Raw genomic sequence first — 19,055 nt, 5'->3', positions numbered from 1 at the left:
GGATGCTGCTGCTTGGACTCATTGCGGGACGAGATCCCGCTATCTTTTGAGGCTGCCAATTCTGTTTGTGAACAGTTCTAGTTAGGAACATCGCCCTTACTTTGACCTACCTCCTTGTAATTTACCCTAGTCATCTAATTCTTCCTTTTGGGGCCTCACAGAAGAAAACAAAGCCCTTCTCCCCATGCCAGCCTTTACAGATGTTAAGTCTCAAGATCCTTCTTGTAGATGGCGCACAGATGACAGCCAGTTTCCTGGTGTAAGAGCACCAGCCTGGGAACCAGGAGACCTCAGTTCCAGCCCTCACGCCGGCTTTAATGCAGCGAAGTGGCCTTGCTTGGAGGGAGGTATACACAGTTCCCATTTCACAGATAAGAATACTAAAGTAAAGGGAGGTTAAGAGACATGCCCAAGGTCACACAGGTGGAAATGGGGAAGCTGGAACTCACATCCAGGACCACACAATTCCAAAGCTTCCTTTCTTTATCACTCTGTGGTCTTGAGAAAGTTACATCCTTTCTCTGGGCCTCAGTTTTCTCATCTGTAATTTGGGAACTTTCATGTGTATTAGAATCACCTGGCTGGAGTGCAGTGGCATGATCACGGCTCACTGCAGCCTCAATCTCCTGGGCTCAACGATCCTCCTGCCTCAGCCTCCTGAATAGCTGGGACTACAGGCACATGCAGCCACACCCGGCTAATTTCGTTTATTTTTTGTAGAGACTTGGTTTTGCTGTGTTGCCCAGGCTGGTCTTGAACTCCTGGGTTCAAGTGATCCACCCATTTGGGCCTCCCGAAGTGCTGGGATTACAGGCGTGAGCCATAGCTGGAGAGCTGGTTAAGACACAGGTTGCTGGGGTTCATCTCCAGAGTCCCTGGTTCCATTTTTTTTCTGAGGTGCGGCTTAAGGATTTGCATTTTAACCAGTTCCCAGGTGATGCTGGTGGTGATGGTGCTGCTAGTCTGGGTTCCACACTTTCAGAAACACTGTAGTATTTGATCCCAGCTCTAACATACTATGATGTGGGGTGGTGGATATATTTTACCTTTCCATTTAGTTTGGGCTTGGACCCCTATTTTTATTATTTATTTATGTATTGAGACAGAGTCTTGCTCTGTTGCCCAGGCTGGAGGAGTGCAGTGGCGTGATCTCAGCTGATTGGGTTCAAGCAATTATCATGCCTCAGCCTCCCTAGTAGCTGGGATTACAGCTGTGCGCCACCATGCCTGGTTAATTTTTTTGTATTTTTAGTAGAGACGGAGTTTAACCATTTTGGCCAGGCTGGTCTTGAACTCCTGACCTCAGGTGATCCACCTGCCTCGGCCTCCCTAAGTGCTGGGATTACAGGCGTGAGACACTGCACCCGGCCAGTTTGGGCTTAGACCCATATTAAATGGTGTGTGTGTGTGTGTGTGTGTGAGAGAGAGAGAGAGAGAGAGAGAGAGAGAGACAGAGACAGAGAGAGAGAGAGAGAGAGAGCACGCGCGAGCAGGCAGCCACCATTTTGCTCCGCAGTAAACTTAATTCCAACAATTGTCGAATGAAATTCAAATAGGTAAAGAAGTGAAGAGAAGAGTTTGAAAATTTGAGTGTAAGCTTTGACTCCCCCAAAACTTAACTACTGATAGCCTACTGTTGATCGGAAGCCTTACTGATTACATAAACAACATATATTTTGCATGTCATATATATATATACTGCACTCTTACATATATACTGTACTCTAGTAAACAGAGAAATGAAAATGTTATTACGGAAACCATAAGAAAGAGAAAATACATTTACTATTCATTAAGTGGAAGTGAGTCATCATCAAAGTCTTCATCCTCATTTTCTTCATAATGAGTAGGTGGTGGAGGAGGAGGGTTTAGTCTTGCTGTCTCGGTGGAAGAGGCAGAAGAAAATTCACATATAAGTGGACCCTCACAGTTCAAACCCATGTTCAACGGTCAATTGTATATCAGTGGTTGCCAGGGACTGGGGAAAGGGAGGGGTATGGGGAATGGCTGCTAGTGGGTAGAGTTTATTTTCCAGGTGATGAAAACGTTCTCAGATTAGAGAGTAGAAATGGTTGCATGACTTTGTGAATATATTAAAAACTGTGCATTTTTAATGGTGGATTTTATAGTATGTGAATTATATCTCAGTCGCGGGGTGGTTTCTAGGGGTGCACAGTTTTGAGGGTGGTAGAACTGGGATTTGAACCCAAGGCCATGTGGCAGCCTGGGAAAGAGCCTGTGATTTCAGATCTTGGCTCAGCCCTTCATCTCGGGCCAGCCTTTTCTGTCTCAGCGGGCAGGGAGGCGTGGTGGGGGTGGGACATTCCCTCCAGGCCCTGGCGTGGAGGACTCCAAGTGTGGCCCTGCTCAAAGGATCCGAGTGAGCAAAGGCGCAGAAGAAGCGGGAGAGGAGGCGAGGGCCATTCTTATCCAAGAACCCCCTCTCCCTTTCCTGTAAGAACAGCCAGGCTCTTTCCATCTCCGCCTTTATCTGCTCCTTCCAGGCCTGGGAAGGCCGCTGGCGCTTGACAGCGGTTCCCAGGAGCACTGGCCGCCGGGCTTGCAGGGGCAGGCACGGTGCGCGCCCAGACTTTTCTGGGAAAGCGTGCGCGAACCTGCTGCCTGGCAGCTCGGTGGCTGGGAGCCCAGCCCTAGCTCACAAACGGGACTCTTCTACGCCCGGTGGGGACTCCGGTCCTAACCGTTGGACCTTGTGGGCCTGCTACTGTGTGCTACATCCTCCTGTGATTCTCCTCCCTTTAGAAAATTCTTTCTGGCTCACGCCTGTAATCCCAGTACTTTGGGAAGCCCAGGCAGGAGGATCGCTTAAGCCCGTGAATTCGAAGCCAGCCTGCGCAACACGGTGAGACCCCCGTCTCTACAACAAAAATAATAAATTAGCCAGGTGTGGTGGCGTGCAGCTGTTGTCCCAGCTACTTGGGAGGCTGAGGTGGGAGGATTTGTTGAGCCAGGGAGGTCGAGGCTGCAGTGAGCCAGGATTGCGCCACTGCTCTCTAGCCTGGGCCAGAGTGTGAGACTCAGCCTCAAAAAAAAAAAAAGTTTATTTTTCTTCTTATCTCTGTCTTTCTAATAATAAATTTTAAATTACACAGGCAATCGATGAATTCATTTTCCTTTCAACACATTAAAATAGCACTGATTCATCATTCCCCTATCCTTTCTCCCCTCCCTCTCAAAAGTAATAATTATTATTATCAGTTTGGGAGCAATATTTTCAAATCTTTTTCTATAGGCCCATAGAAAATACACGATACTGTACATCCCTGTGTGTGGTTTTTTTTGTTTTTTTTGATACTGAGTCTCACCCTGTCACCCAGGCTGGAGTGCAGTGGCACGATCTCAGCTCACTGCAACCTCCACCTCCCAGGTTCAAGCGATTCTCCTGCCTCAGCCTCCTGATTAGCTGGGATGCCCGCCACCACACCCAGCTAATTTTTGCATTTTTAGTAGAGACGGGGTTTCACCGTCTTGGCCAGGCTGGTCTCAAACTCCTGACCTTGTGATCCACCTGCCTTGGCCTCCCAAAGTGTTGGGATTACAGGCGTGAGCCACCTCGCCCCGGCCCTGTGAGTGGTTTTTATATGAATTGTGTCATACTCAGTTATTATGCCGCCTGCTTCCGATATTTTACTCAACAGAACTTCCTGGAGAACTTCCCATAAGAGTACATGGAGACCGCCTGCTTCACTGCTCAAGGTACATTCCATGGTTCATGTGTGCCTTATTTTATAAACGGTTTCTCAATGGATGTGTGGATATTTAGACTATTTCCAGCTTTTTGCAATAAAACACTCCAATGATTTCTTTTGTAATTGGCCCCATGTGCACTTGAGTGTTTGTTTTTCTGAGGGAGATAATAAGGAAACATGAGTCTGCTGGGCCATAGGGTGTGTGCATTTTATTTTATTATTTTATTTATTTATTTTGAGACAGAGTCTTGCTCTGTTGCCCAGGCTGGAGTGCAGTGGTGCAATTTTGGCTCACTGCAACCTCCACCTCCCAGATTCAAGTGATTCTGCTGCCTCAGCCTTCCGAGTAGCTGGAACTACAGGCGTGTGTGCCACCACACCCAGCTAATTTTTATATTTTTAGTAGAGACGGGGTTTCACCATGTTGGCCAGGCTGGTCTCAAACTCCTGACCTCAGGTAATCTGCTTGCCTTGGCCTCCCAAAGTGCTGGGATTACAGGCCTGAACCACTGCTCCTGGCGGGGTGTGAGCATTTTAAAATTTAACAGATACTACAGATACTGCAAGCTGCTCTCCACGGTGGCTGAACCAACTTCCTACCGGTAGGATATATGAGATTATCCTTTTCCTAACATCCTAGTCAATCCTAGATCTCAGCCAGCTTATAATGTTTTGCCAAGAGAGGTTTCTCACTGTTGTGTTCATTTGCGTGTTCATGAGCTTTTTCTAGAAGTTCCAGGTTGCTGGTGTGGGGGAAGAACTCAGGAATTCGGGTCAGGCAACCTGACTATCTGCTGTGTGACCAACACTAGACCCAGCCCTGTCTCCATCTGCTGTGTGACCAATGCTAGACCCAACCCTGTCTCCATCTGCCTAAGAATCTTGGTCATGAGCTTCCTTTTGGTCCCCTGTTTCTTCATTTTTGAGGTCAAAGTTTCTTCCTCTCTAGGAGTCTGTTCTTCTTCCTCCGCCCCCTGCTGGGACTCTGGAATCCCTGAGTAAAGCAAGGCGTTCAGAAGCTCCCCTACTGCAATGCACACGTGTTCTCACTGGTGGACAAATCTTTAACTCTCCTGTTGCTCACTGAATAGTGCTCCAGAGATGTTCTGACCAGCATACAGCAGATGACAGGGACAGGAAACCAGATGGAAAGGGATTTATTATTAATTTTTCCTTCACGAAACTATACTTTAGAAAAGTGAAACATGCTGAATGCCGGAAATTGGGAAAGTATAGAAAATTATAAAGAATAAAAATAAAATATAATCTCACTCTGCAGAGAGACTCATTGCTACCATTTGTGAGTTTAGTACATATACAGTATTTTATATATATGTTTAGTAGCTCACATTATATCATGAGTATGTCATTTAAAATATTTTTTAAAGTTTTAACTAAAAAAATTTGTTTTAGAGATGGGTTCTCGCTCTGTCACCCAGGCTGGAGTGCAGCAGAACAATCATGGCTGCCTGAAGCCTTGAACTGGGCTCAGGCGATCCTCCTGCCTCAGCCTCCCAAGTAGCTGGGACTGCAGACACGCACCTTCACACCCGGCTAAGTATTCTAATTTTTTAAGAGATGGAGTCTTGTGATGTTGTCCAGACTAGTCTCAAACTCCAGGTATCAAGCGATCCTCTCACCTCGGCCTCCCAAGTTAATTTTTTTTTTTAGACGTGATCTCACTCTGTCATCTGGGCTGCAGTGCAGTGACACAATCTTGGCTTACCGCAGTCTTGACCTCCGAGGCTCAAGAAACCCTCCCCCCTCAGCCTCCTGAGTAGCTGGGACCATAGGCGTGTACCACGACTGGCCAATTTTTTGTATTTTTTGTAGAGATAGGGTTTCACCATGTTTCCCAGGCTGCTCTCAAACTCCTGAGCTCAAGCGATCCATCCACCCCAGCATTCCAAAATGCTGGGATTGCGGCATGAGCCACCATGTCCAGCTATTTTATTTTATTATTATTATTTTAAATGACTGTTTTCAAAAATGCTGTACCAATTTGGGTTCCCACTAGAAGTCGTGGATTGGTGAATTTTTAAAGGAGCAGTGTGGCCCTCATCAACCTGGACGCACACTCTGGTCTCTAAGGCATGGAACAGTTGTGCTGGGAGGGAGCTCCTCTGAGAGGGTGGTCAGAAGAGCCCCCAGGCATCACCTCCACCATGAAAGCTCACCCCTCTCCCCTAAAGCTTAGATAACCGGCTGCATTTCCTAAGAGTGAGCACCAGGGGGCACCACATACCAAAGGAAAGTGGTCCAGACTGCGAGACCGCGGATTAGACCAAGAGATAACGTTTTTTTTTCTTAGACTGGGGCCCTCCAAGGCAGAGAGAAGACCAACTCTCCTGGCTTCCTTGACATTCTCCTTACCTGACGTTCTGCAGCCTCTTGGGAGACTCTCGGGTGTACCCATAGGAGGCTGTGGGAGGCAGAGGGTCATGTCCAGAAGGGAAATGGCAGTGTATGGCGTCACAGTAAGAGCTGGGGCAACTTCCCCGTTGTGTCTTTGATGTCTTTGCATCACCTTTCCAAGCCTCAGTTTTTCTCATGTGTCAAATGGGAGTGAGAATTTCCTGCCTCGCTTTACTCTTTGTGTGTGTGTGTGTGTGTGCGTGCGTGTGTGTGTAACTTATGCCAAAGTGCTTTGAAAAACCGAGAAGTGGTGGGGGGGGGAGGGATAGCATTAGGAGATATACCTAATGTTAAATGACTAGTTAATGGGTGCAGCATACCAACATGGCACATGTATACATATGTAACTAACCTGCACGTTGTGCACATGTACCCTAAAACTTAAAGTATAATTAAAAAAAAAAAAAAGAAAGAAAAACTGAGAAGTCCTAAGGATGTCTGCTGAGTTGAGACTAAGGTGTAGGGGGTGATATGTTTGGCTGTGTCGCCACCCAAATCTCATCTTGAATTGTAGCTCCCATAATTCCCACGTGTTGTGGGAGGGACCTGGTGGGAGACAGTTGAATCATGGGAGCAGTTTCCCCCATACTGTTCTCATGATAGTGAATAAGTCTTATAAGATCTGATGATTTTATAAGGGGTTTCCCCTTTTGCTTAGCTCTCATTCATTCCCTCTTGTCTGCTGCTACGTAAGACGTGCCTTTTGCCTTCTGCCATGATTGTGAGGCCTCCCCAGCCACTTGGAACTGTGAGTCTACTAAGCCTCTTTTTCTTTGTAAATTACCCAGTCTCTGGTCTTTATTAGCAGCATGAAAACAGACTAATACAGGGGGTAAGGACACGTGGAGCAAGATTGGTTACTACATTAGTCCGGGGAAGACAATGGTGGTGGCAGCTGTGAAGGTGGTGAGACGTGGCTGGATTCTGGATATATTTCAAGGGGAGAACCAGTGAGATGTATTGAAAGATTTGATGTCAGGGGTGAGAGAAAAAGGGGGTCAAGGGTGATACTAAGGCTTTTTGTCTTGAGCCAACAAAGACTAGCGATGCCTTTTACTTAGTGGGGAAGATGGTGGAGGGATGGTTTGGAGGTACAAATCAAGAGTTCCATATTTAGACATGATACATTTGAGATGCCTTTTAGGTCACCGAGTGATTGAGTAAGGACAGAGGTCAGAAAACTGAGCCTTAGGCTGGGCTTGGTGGCTCACGCCTGTAATCCTAACACTTTAGGAAACTGAGGTGGGAGGATCACCCAGGAGTTTGAGACCAGCCTGGGCAACATAGGGAGACCCCATCTCTACAAAAAACAAAACAAGTTAATGAGGTGTGGAGGCACACATCTGTGGTCCCAGCTACTTGGGAGGTTGAGGTAGGAGGATCACTTGTGCCTGAGAGGTTGAGGCTGCAGTGAGCTGTGATCACAACACTGCAGTCCACTCTGGGCAACAGGGCAAGACCCAGTCTCAAAAAAAAGATTTAGCCTTGATTCCTTTTCTCAGGGTCCTATAAGGATCACAGTATACAATAGATTGGACTAGATCAGAGATGAAAACATAACTCACACACATGCGGCCACATCCCTTCCAGTGCCGCTGGCAGATATCACAAATTCATCACAGCACTCAGGAATCCTCTCAACCCAGAGCTCTAGGCAGCCTCTACCAACCAAGTGGAGATGATACAAAAACGAAAACTCTCCATCATCCTGAACTGGTTGAGAGACCCAAGAATGCGGTTAAAACCATGGGCTTGGGCCGGGCGCCGTGGCTCACGCCTGTAATCCCAGCATTTTGGGAGGCCGAGGCGGGCAGATCACAAGGTCAGAAGATTAAGACCATCCTGGCTAACATGGTGAAACCCTGTCTCTACTAAAAATACAAAAAATTAGCCGGGCGTGGTGGCGGGTGCCTGTAGTCCCAGCTACTTGGGAGGCTGAGGCAGGAGAATGGCGTGAACCCGGGAGGTGGAGCTTGCAGTGAGCCGAGATCGCGCCACTGCACTCCAGCCTGGGCGACAGAGTGAGACTCCTCAAAAAACAACAACAACAACAACAACAACAAAACCATGGGCTTTTGGGCTAGAGAGGCCTGGGCTGCACAGCTAATCTTGCTACCAGCTAACTTGAAACCTCAGAATAAAACTGTTTCTCAGTTTCTTCTTCTGAAAAATTGGATTAATAATAGTTCCTATTTCATAGGGCTGTTGTGAACATTGAATGAGATCATCCAATAAAATTATTTAGCATAGTGCCTGGGACACAGTCAGCCATCAATAAAAGTGGCAGCAGCAGCAGTAATAGTTGTTGGATGGTGTTACTCCAGCTTGAACATTCCAGATACATCCGTCTTACATTCTGTTTCTGACATTGGACAAATAGTGTAATGTTGGGGCTGTCCAGCAGGAGGCACTGCTGACATGTACTTCTCTATTGCCCACAGAGGTCCAGGAAGTGGGAGGCAGTTTTCCCTGGAGCAGTGTTCTCTGATGATTGCCCTGGCAGAGGCCTAGACTTTTCTTCCTGGTACAATAAACCAAGCTCTTGGCTCCTCCCAGACAGCAGTGTCTCAGCTTTCTTCCTGGGACTGGTCCTCTCTTCTCAGATCCAGTTCCTGGCCTCCTCCTGCTTATAGCCTCCAGCCAAGCCGCTGAATCTGGCAACCCAGGCCCTGGCCAACCTTTCCTTCTTGTCCAGCCCCCTAGCAGCCGCCAACTTCCCCAAAGCCAGCAGGCACGTGCAGGACATGCCAGCTTGGAATAGGTTTCCTGCGCCCTCTCTCTTCCCCCTCAACTCTGTAAAATCCCTTTTTTTGATTCCTCCTCTTCAGAGATGGAGCCGGGCAGGACTAACCCTGCTGTGCAGATGGAACAAAAGGCAGGGACCTGTTCCACGGTGCTCCCAAGCTCAGATCACAGCGAGCTAAAGGGGAACCTGGGAGGTGGGTCTCCTAAGCCGCAGGCACAGGTGAGTCACTTGCCACTCAGACCACACTCATCTTCAGACTCAGGTGTTCACTGGGGACTCAGAGGGCATCTTCTGTCTTTCGGCCCTGTGCTGGGCACAGAGCTTGACTAAGATGGAGGGAGACCGTGCTGAGCCTTGGGAGGCTGAGACTGTGCTGAGCCTTGGGAGGCTGAGACTGTGCTGAGCCTCGGGAGGCTGAGACAGGGGCTGGGCCTCGAGAGGGGGAGATGGGGGCTGAGCCTCAGGAGGCTGAGATGGGGCTCGGCTGGGGGATGGCTGCTGTGGATCATAACAGATAGACAGTTCTACCTACCCTGTGATAGGGGATGGGCAGCCAGGGTGCTGTCAGAGGACAGATTTCTGGATGCTTGTGGAGACCCATGAAACCACAGGCTCCCTAAAGCACGTGTCTTTTTAAAAGGGTCCATCTTGGATCCATCTTTCCCCACACTCACCGTTGAAAATGATTCTCCAGCCCTCTATAGCCTCAATATCCCTCTCTTGGCCAAATAGAATCTCTTTCCTGATTCCCCCATCCCCCCTCAGGGCATACATCCCCACCTCCCACACACCCCTGCTGCCCACACACCCCTGCTGCCCACACACCCCTGCTGCCCACACACCTCTGCTGCCCACACACCCCTGCTGCCCACACACCCCTGCTGCCCACACACCCCTGCTGCTTAGCATCAGGTGAACTTCTGGAAAGGCCCTGGAAAGGGCCCAGCAGGTGGGGGAGCAGCCTCTGAACCACCTCCCTTTCTTCCCCATGCCCTCCTGCCTTAGCCACCATCTCCTTCCATGTACCCCTCCCTTCATTCTTCCTCTTGGCGTGGCATCCACAGCCTACAGAATATCTGTCCCTAGCCCTTATCACTGTCCACTCCCAGCCTGGGTTTTGCATAAGGAAGATGCCAGGACTTATTGCTTGATAAACTCCAGCGTGCCTTTGCCTCCCTCCCTCCCTCCTTCCCTCCCTCCTGCCTACGAAATCTGCAATCTTTGGCATGTGTTTGTTACACGGAATGCCACCAGTGGGTCATCAGCTGTCACTGTGAACAAACAAGAAAAAGAAAATGCAAAGCAGGCCGCTGCTTGGTGTGCCGGTGCCCCAAACCACAATGGCACACCTGGTGGTTTTCGGTGGAAGGCGGCCTGGGTTCAGCCCACGTGTTGGCCTGGGGACATCGCATGAGTCAGCTGAGGTGGATAGTCGTTCTTATTTATGGTGATTAAAAATACCTCTCTTTTTCCTTTACATAAAAACAATACACATTAGCTGTAGAATAATTAGAACTAGAAACTTTAGCTACAACAAACAAAAACCAAAGACGTACCTGTAACGCGCCCCCCGCCGCCCCGACCCCACCCACTCACGCACCTAGAAATGATCGCTGTGAGCTGCTTGGGAGGTGCTCGCAGACCACATGCCTTTTTTTTTTTTTTCACTTATACAAAATGAGCTCATACTGTACATATTGTTTTATAACCTGCCTTTTTTGTTGAACAATATATTGTGAGTAAAAACTGCTAACATTTCATTAGACTTACTGTGGGCCTGCCCCGTGCCAAGCACTTTGTTTGTACGTCAAGGATGTCATTTAGTCAACCCTAAGAGGTCAACTATTTACTGCCCCCATTTTACAGAGAGGACATCGAAGGGTCAAGTACTCTGTCGAGACCAAGAGGCAGTAAGAGGTGGGAATCCCTGGCCTGGGAGGCGGAAGGCTCCAGCTTCTCAGTGACTGACAAGTCGCTCTCTGGTTCGGGGCCTCGGGCTTCTCATCTGTAAAGTAAGGGGTGCTGGGGCTGACCCCACTCCCACTTACAGAGGCCACCGCCTCTGAGGCCTGCCTTCCTCCTCATTCTGAGTCTGACTCCCACCAAGCCTCGTGCCGAGCACTGTTCTGAGTACTAGCGAGGTACGTATTCTTTCTTTTTTATTTTTTTAGAGAGTGGGTCTTGCTCTGTTGCCCAGGCTAGAGTGCAGTGGTGCAGTCACAGCTCACTGCAGGCTCAGCCTCCTGGGCTCAAGTAATCCTTCCACCTCGGCCTCCTGAGTAGCTCAAAATACATGCATGCTCCACCATGCTCAGCTGATTTTTTTTGAGATGGAACCTTGCTCTGTCACCCAGGCTGGAGGGTGGTGGCATGATCTCTGCTCACTGCAACCTCCACCTGCCAGTTCAAGGGATTCTCCTGCCTCCCGAGTAGCTGGGATTACAGGCCGGCACCACCACACCTGGCTACTTTTTGTATTTTTAGTAGAGGTGGGGTTTCACCATGTTGGCCAGGCTAGTCTTGAACTCCTGACCTCAAATGATCTGCCTGCCTTGGCCTCCCAAAGTGCTGCAATTACAGATGTGAGCCACTGCACCCAGCCCCAGCTAACTTTTTTTTATTTTTGTAGAAACAGGGTCTTGCTATGTTGCCCAGGTTGGTCTTGAACTCCTGGCCTCAAGCAAGTCTCTCACCTTGGCATCCCAAAACTCTGGGATTACAGGCGTGAGCCACTGCACCTGGCCGGTAGGTGTTATTTCTATCCCCTTTGTACACAAGAGGAAACTGAGGCACAGAGAGCTGAAGTAACTTGCCCAGCGTCACTCCATTAATAGGGGCAGAGTGAGGACCCAAACTTAAACTTTTCTGACCCCAGAGCTTGTGTTCTTAACCATTACCAGTTGCTTTGCAGCGTTGCTCTCCCCACAGGAAGAAAAACATTTTGATATATGTGTTCCTATGACTTAGGAAACATATATATTGATATTTAACTGAAATAAAAATTTCCCAAAGTAAAAACATATCCTTACTATGCAAGATGCCCTCTAATCAATTAAAAGAAAATTCTGGCGACAGCCACTACATGTCTTGCAAGACTCATAATGGATTGTGACATGTAGTTTGAAAATCATTGCTAAGCCTGTCCCTCTGTGCCCTAGGGGAACCCTCCTTATTGGGTCCAAAGGCTTTCACTTGATCCTGGGAAGCAGCTGACATAGGGACTGCGACCCCATATCAGAGGAGAGGGAAGTGAGGACCAGAGAAGGGTAGGGCATGTCCTGCCGAGGTAATGCAGAGAGGACTGGAATTAAGATCTAGAAACAGGCAGAGGGCAAACCTGGGCAAAGCCGGCCTTCTGTGCAGGGAGCTTTATTCAACACAGCCCCTGTCATGTTGGTAATTACCCCTTATTGAGCACCTACCCTTTGCAGGGTGTCACATACTAGGCTTAGCTCAGTTAATCTTCAAAGCAACCCAGGCAACAGAGAGTTAGGAGCCCTGTGGTATAGTTGCGGCAGCTAAAGCTCAGAGAGGTGGAGTGACGAGGCCAAGGCCACACAGGGTGCAGGACGCCATGTCTGGTTTTGGTCCCCACCGTGTTTCTAGAATCAAGCTCAGGGCCTGAAACATGACAGGTGCTCAGGAAACATGTCTGTCTGTCTGACCCCAAAGGCTTCTCTTTCTGCCATCGCTCTGCGGTTCCCACTAGCCCCCTTTCTGGGAGGCATGGCCTTGGGGCAGAGCAGGTGCCAGGGTGGTTGGAGGCTTGCTGGGCGAGGGTCCCTGGAGTGACACTCTTTGCTGAGTTTCGGTTCCAGGTCCCTGCATGCTTGCCTGGCCCTGCCCTGTCAGCTGAGAGGGAGGGAGGGAGGGATCTAGACCGCTCCCCTTGGCTGGGGTGGAGTAACCCGCCTGGCGCCTGGGCTCATGCGGCCTCTCCCACCCCCCTGCCGCTCCCAGCTCACCTCTCACTCCCAGGCTGGCTCTGGGTCTCCCGTGGGGCCAGAGAAAGGCCGGTCCTACCTCCAGCCTGAGTTCGATTCCCACCCCTTGGGCTCCCTCTCCCTTCCCCAGTCCCAGGCACAGGCAGTTCCTACCCCTTCCCCATAAGAGAAGTGGTTGTGGGTGAGAGGGTTGAGTCTCAGGGTTAACCCCAGGGCTGAGCAAACAGATTTGGCCTTGCACTCTCTGTTCCTTTTGGGCTGTGCACTGTCGGTGAGTTTCCAGTCCCCGCCCCCAAGGTACAGTCCCTCAGGTAGCCCTACCTTCCCTGAGCAGAAAGGGTCTGAGCTCCTAGCAGGAAGCCCAGAGCTGACTCAGGAGATGGTTCTAGACCTGGGAGGGGAGGAGGGGAAGGAAGGAGAGCTAGAGGCCAGGGCAGAAAGCCAACAGCTGGCTTGGACAGGGCATTGTGTGATTTGGAAGGTGCCATGTGTCCCAGGGGAGTGGCATTTTCACCTCCACCCTCCTCTCTGCTCATCTGGACCCCACCCCTCCCCTTTAGCTGGCTCCACACTCCCTCCCTGCAGGAAGCCTTCTCAGGTGGACCCCACCCCACACTGCCTGGCATCACTTTGCATCCCTTGGGAGGGAGGGAGGTGAGGCTGAGACCAAGCCCAGTGATAACTCACAGGTGTGAGCCTCCCCATTGTAGACACCCTCTTCCAGCCCAGGTTCAAAATGCTGGATCCCTTTTTGGAAATGGTCTCAGTTTGCAGATGAAATACACACACACACACACACACGCAAGCACGCACACACACATGCACACACGCCCCTGTGATTACTTGGGAATCCTGTGTTGGTTTTGGCTAGAAACAGATGTTTCCAAATTAAATTGTGGAGGATGTCCGTAAATTTTTACCCACCCACCTAACTGTCCTACCGGAATGAGGGAGTCCTGCAGTTAGATGGATTTGGGACCACACGATGTAAGGATTAAATGATACAAATCCGATTTATCTAATGCAGACCTTCTCAGATCCTTTATATCCTTTAATGCACATTGTGAATCTCTGAGCATCTGCAGTTTCCAAAATTTGCTTGACCTCAGAATTTTTTTTATTTTTTTTGGATACGGAGTTTCGCTCTTGTTGTCCAGGCTGGAGTGCAATGACGTGATTCCCGGCTCACTGCAACCTCCGCCTCCCAAGGTCAAGCAATTCTCCTGCCTCAGCCTCCTGAGTAGCTGGAATTACAGGCATGCAACACCACGCCCGGCTAATTTTGTATTTTTAGTAGAGACGGGGTTTCTCCATGTTGGTCAGGCTGATCTCGAACTCCTGATCTCATGGGATCCTCCCACCTTGGTCTCCCAAAGTGCTGGGATTACAGGCGTGAGCCACTGCACCCAGACATTTATTTATGTATTTATTTTAGTATAGTAGAGCATCTCTTGGGTCTAGAATGCTATTGAGCACCTTTTGAGAAATGCTAGAAAGTGCAGACCCACCTTAGCAATAATTATAATAACACAACATACTTCCATGGACTGGAGACTTACTCTATGTCAGACTTTATGTGCTAGATATCAGCCTATTCTCAAAACAGATGGTGAGACGCGTATTATTCTGGAAGAAGGGAAGAATATCTAGGTCATTTGGGTGAGGTAATTTACCATAAGCTGCCAAGCTGTGGATCTTGCATTACCCGAGTGATATTTCAAATATTTATTGACCCATATAGCACAGGCCCATGCAGTACATATTGACCCATGTACTGGAGATGGGAATGTACCGGGATCCCCTGGTGGACTGGGCATTAGCCCTTCAGTCACTGGATCGTGGGGAGGTCTGGAAGGCTTCAGGGTAGGGGATGGTGTCCCTGGAGAATCAAGAAGGCTGAGAGACCCTTGGGGGACTCAGGATAGCAGCTGCTTACGAACCAGTTTGGAAGCGTTTCAATATTTTGCCAACTTTGTGGATGTACTGGTGCTGAGTGTAGGCCTGGACCGGACCACCATAAACACCCTTCCTGCGCACTGGGAGGAAGCGGAATGCTGGTTTCTGTCCAGCAGCACATTTTGGTTTCATTTGCAAACTGAGAAACAGCCCAGGGTAAAGATCAGGCAGATATGTGTGTGAATCCCAACTCAGATTCTTTCTAGGCACATGGCTTTGCTTTGGACAACTTCTGGCCCTTTCTGAATCTCAGTTTCTTTATCTGTAAAGTGGGGAAACATGTTGCTCACCTCACTGGGTTGTTGTGAGGATTAAATGAGATGTTGCCCATGAAGCCCAGCACCTGGCGTATGTTAATTGCCCTGCAAGTGAGAGCTCTCACCAATAAGGACTGTTGACTTTAATTGTCAACAAACTTGTGAGCTGTTTCAGCCTTTTGTTGTTGTTGTTTTGTTTTTTCGAGACGGAGCCTCGCTCTGTCGCCTAGTCTGTAGTGCAGTGGCGCAATCCCGGCTCACCACAACTTCTGTCTTCTGGGTTCAAGCAATTCTCCCGCCTCAGCCTCCCGGGTTGCTGGGGTTACAGGTGCCCGCCACCTTGCCCAACTAAGTTTTTTTTATTTTTAGTAGAGACGCGGTTTCACCATATTGGCCAGGCTGGTCTCGAACTCTTGACCTCAAAGGATCTGCCCCCCTCAGCCTCCCAAAAGGCTGGGATTACAGGCATGAGCCACTGCGCCCAGCTCAGCCTTTCTTTAGGGAAGAGAGCATAGGTTTGGGACTTTTCATCTGCCAAATCCTTCTTTCTAGACACTGTTGGACTGTAGATTGAGCACTGAAACTGGAAGGTAACACGAGAAATATGACCATGAGCAGCTTCCAGTTGCTGTTAGATTGGTTTCTGCAACATGCCACCTTGCACAGTTTCCTCATGAACTTGGACAGAAGTACATTTAGCCAATCCGAATTTAGCAATGAAGTGTTCCTGTATAGGTCATCCAATTAAAGTACAGCAATGTCCCCGGCTGTTTATCCAATTAGAACTTGGCCATGTTCTGATCCTGTGCAGGCTGCCCAATAAGGACTTGGATCTGTTGTGTGCTTGTCAGTCACACATACAGAGCTGCTGGTTTGATCTCTGCTAGAGCTGAGTTATCATCATGAGTTAAGAGAGCTCTTTAAGGCCGGGCTCCGTGGTTCGCACCTGTAATTCCAGCATTTTGGGAGGGCGATGCGGGAGGATAGCTTGAGGCCAGGAGTTCAAAACCAGCCTGGGCAACATAGTGAGACTCCTGTCTCTACAAAAAAAATTTTAAAAAAATTAGCCGGCCGGGCATGGTGGTTCATGCCTGTAATCTCAGCACTTTGGGAAGCCAAGGCTGGTGGATTACGAGGTCAGGAGTTTGAAACCAGCCTGGCCAATATGGTGAAACCCTGTCTCTACTAATAATACAAAAAATTAGCCAGGCATAGTGGTGTGCACCTGTAGTTCCAGCTACTTGGGCGGCTGAGGCAGGACCCTAAATTGCTTGAATCTGGGAGGTGGAGGTTGCTGTGAGCCGAGATTGCGCCACTGTACTCCAGCCTGGGTGACAGAGTGATACTCCGTCTCAAAAAAAAAAAAAAATTAGCTGAGGGCGGTGGGACAGACCTGTAGTACCAGCTACTTGGGAGGCTGAGGTGGGAGGATCTCTTGAGCCTAGAGTTCGAGGCTGCAGTGAGCTGTGATTGCATCACTGCACTCAGCCTGGGCAACAGAGTGAGACCCTGTCTTAAAAAAAAAAAGCAAATTAATATTAATACTTAATAATAAAATTACTTGTTTATAACAAATATTATTTGTTTTATTATTTCCTTGACAAAAACACTCTTTAAAATGACTTATGCCCATTGTGGGAAGGTCTCTGGAAAGGACACGCACTGGATAGAAAATTGGGAACAGTTTATTTCAAACAACAAAAGCAGCCCACAGTCCTCATGGATGACCTTTGCAGAGGGCCTCACAGCCAGGAACTTCCTCTGACCCCTGGGTGGCCTCGACCAGACCCTTCTCAGTGGGAATGGCCTTGGCTATTTGTGAGTGAGCTGCCTGCCCATTGCCCATGGGTCAGTCCATGGGTGGCTTGGGTCCTCTGTCCAGGGTGGCACTGACCTCAAGGCCAGTCACCTGGAGATGGGGGCCAGGTTGTGCAGACTTGCTACCCGCTTCCTGGAGCAAACAGTTGGAGGTGATCCCCAGAGGAGATGTACACACAGCATACTCCCAGCTAACGGCCCCAGCATTCTTATCGCCGCCCAGATGAGGCCTGGTTAATTACTGACCAGAGAACAGCGGCGACTGAATCCCCGGCATAAGCTGTTGCCTCTAAAAGGTCCAGGGGGTCCTTGCAGCCTGGGGGCCAGTTTCTTTGCCCACCCTGCAAAGAGGTACATTCACCATTAACCACAGAAAGAAGGATTTGCGTTCAGTTCAAGGAAGGCTTACAATTCTCCAGGGGTGTCCAGACCCTGGGATGGGGCCTCGGGAGCCACAGAATTTCTTCTTCAAAGCAGAGAAACATGCCTGCCCAGCTCAGCATGATCCAGCTTCAGAGGCAGAGTGCCGATGGATGGGGTGTTTGGTCAGTGAACAAAGGGCAGCCTGTGTGGCTGGCTCCCTGGGCAAGTAACTTTCCCTGTCTGGCCTCGGTGTTCCCATGTGTCAGATGGGGATGCTGGAGGACATGATTTCGAGGGTCCCTCAGTCCTTGCCTCATCCCCCTTGTCTGGCCATGCCCAATTCTCCCTCTGCTCCTCAACCTACACCCTCTTTCTTAACCAGACAGGCATCCTCCTGACCCTACTCCCCTCCTCTCCTCCACAAAGCCCTCTCCGCTTTCCTTCTCCTGTGCAAGCTCTGTCCAAGCGCAAGATCTGACCAAATTGCTTCTCCAGGAAGTCTGAAGCCACCTCTGGCTACACCAACGCTCATGAATCTCCCTCTCTCTGGGTGGTTCCACATGCAAAGCCAAAACCTCTGAACTTCTTCCAGGTTTCTGGAAGAATAACAGCCAATACTAGATAGCACTGCCTGTGTGCCAGGCACTGGAGCAAACAACGGGCACATGTTAACACATCTCATCCTCACAGCTCTGCTCTTATTCCCAATTTACAGATGAAGAAAGTGAGTCCGGAGGGGTTAAGCAACTTGCCCACAGACACACAGCCAGTATGTGGTGGCTGCAGTTGGCTTCAGAACTGTGCTACCCAGGAGGGCAGCCTCCAGCCCTGAGTGACCATTGAGCACTAGAGATGTGGCTGGTGTGAATCGAGACAAGCTGTGAGTGTGTAATGGACACCAGGTTTTGAATGGTTGGTGTGACAAAAAGAATGTACTATATCACATTGAAATTTTTGTATTGATTTCATGGTGACATATTTTCCATATATTGAGTTAAATAAAATATATTGTTAACACTAATTTCACTCCTATCTTTACTTTTTGATATGGCTACAAGAAAATTTAAAATTAGATAGTTAAAAATTATAGTTAGAATTATGTAGTTATAATTACATAGACAGTGCTGTTCTAAAATCTGTGTTCCTAAGCACTGCTGTACTGCATCTCTTGTGTAAAGGTGGTGGTAGTGGTGATGGGGGTGGTGACGGTGATAGAGGTAGTGATGGAGGTAGTGATGGAGGTGGTGATGAAGGTGATGAGGGTGATAGAGGCAGTGATGGAGGTGGTGAGGGTGATGGAGGTGGTGATAGAGGTGGTGATGGAAGTGGTGATGGAGGTGGTGAGGGTGATGGAGATGGTGATGGAGGTGGTGAGGGTGATGGAGGTGGTGATGGAGGTGGTGAGGGTGATAGAGGTAGTGATGGAGGTGGTGACGGAGGTGGTGAGGGTGACAGAGGTGGTGACAGAGGTGGTGATGGAGGTGGTGATGGAGGTGATGATGGAGGTGGTGAGAGTGATGGAAGTGGTGATGGAGGTGATGATGGGGGTGGTGATGGAGGTGGTGAGGGTAACAGGTAGTGATAGAGGTGGTGATGGAGATGGTGAGGGTGATGAAGGTGGTGATGGAGGTGGTGTGAGTGATGGAGGTAGTGACAGAGGTGGTGATGGAGGTGGTGAGGGTGATGGAGGTAGTGATAGAGGTGGTGATGGAGATGGTGAGGGTGATGAAGGTGGTGATGGAGGTGGTGAGGGTGATGGAGGTAGTAATAGAGGTGGTGATGGAGATGGTGAGGGTGATGAAGGTGGTGATGGAGGTGGTGAGGGTGATGGAGATGGTGATGGAGG

General features: G+C 49.3%; 1 long non-coding RNA gene across 1 annotated transcript; it reads left to right on the top strand.

Moving 5' to 3' along the window:
- Positions 1 to 6,044: 6,044 nt before the first annotated feature.
- Positions 6,045 to 18,227, top strand: LOC109029407 (uncharacterized). Its single transcript, XR_002008466.3, has 3 exons — positions 6,045 to 6,873; positions 8,954 to 9,090; positions 16,671 to 18,227. It is a non-coding gene; the product is annotated as an uncharacterized lncRNA (long non-coding RNA).
- Positions 18,228 to 19,055: the final 828 nt, after the last annotated feature.

Source organism: Gorilla gorilla, chromosome 1, assembly GCF_029281585.2.
Source record: "Gorilla gorilla gorilla isolate KB3781 chromosome 1, NHGRI_mGorGor1-v2.1_pri, whole genome shotgun sequence".
Lineage (NCBI taxonomy): Eukaryota > Metazoa > Chordata > Mammalia > Primates > Hominidae > Gorilla > Gorilla gorilla.
Note: the sequence above shows the minus strand (reverse complement) of the source record. Positions and strands in the feature narration are given on the sequence as shown.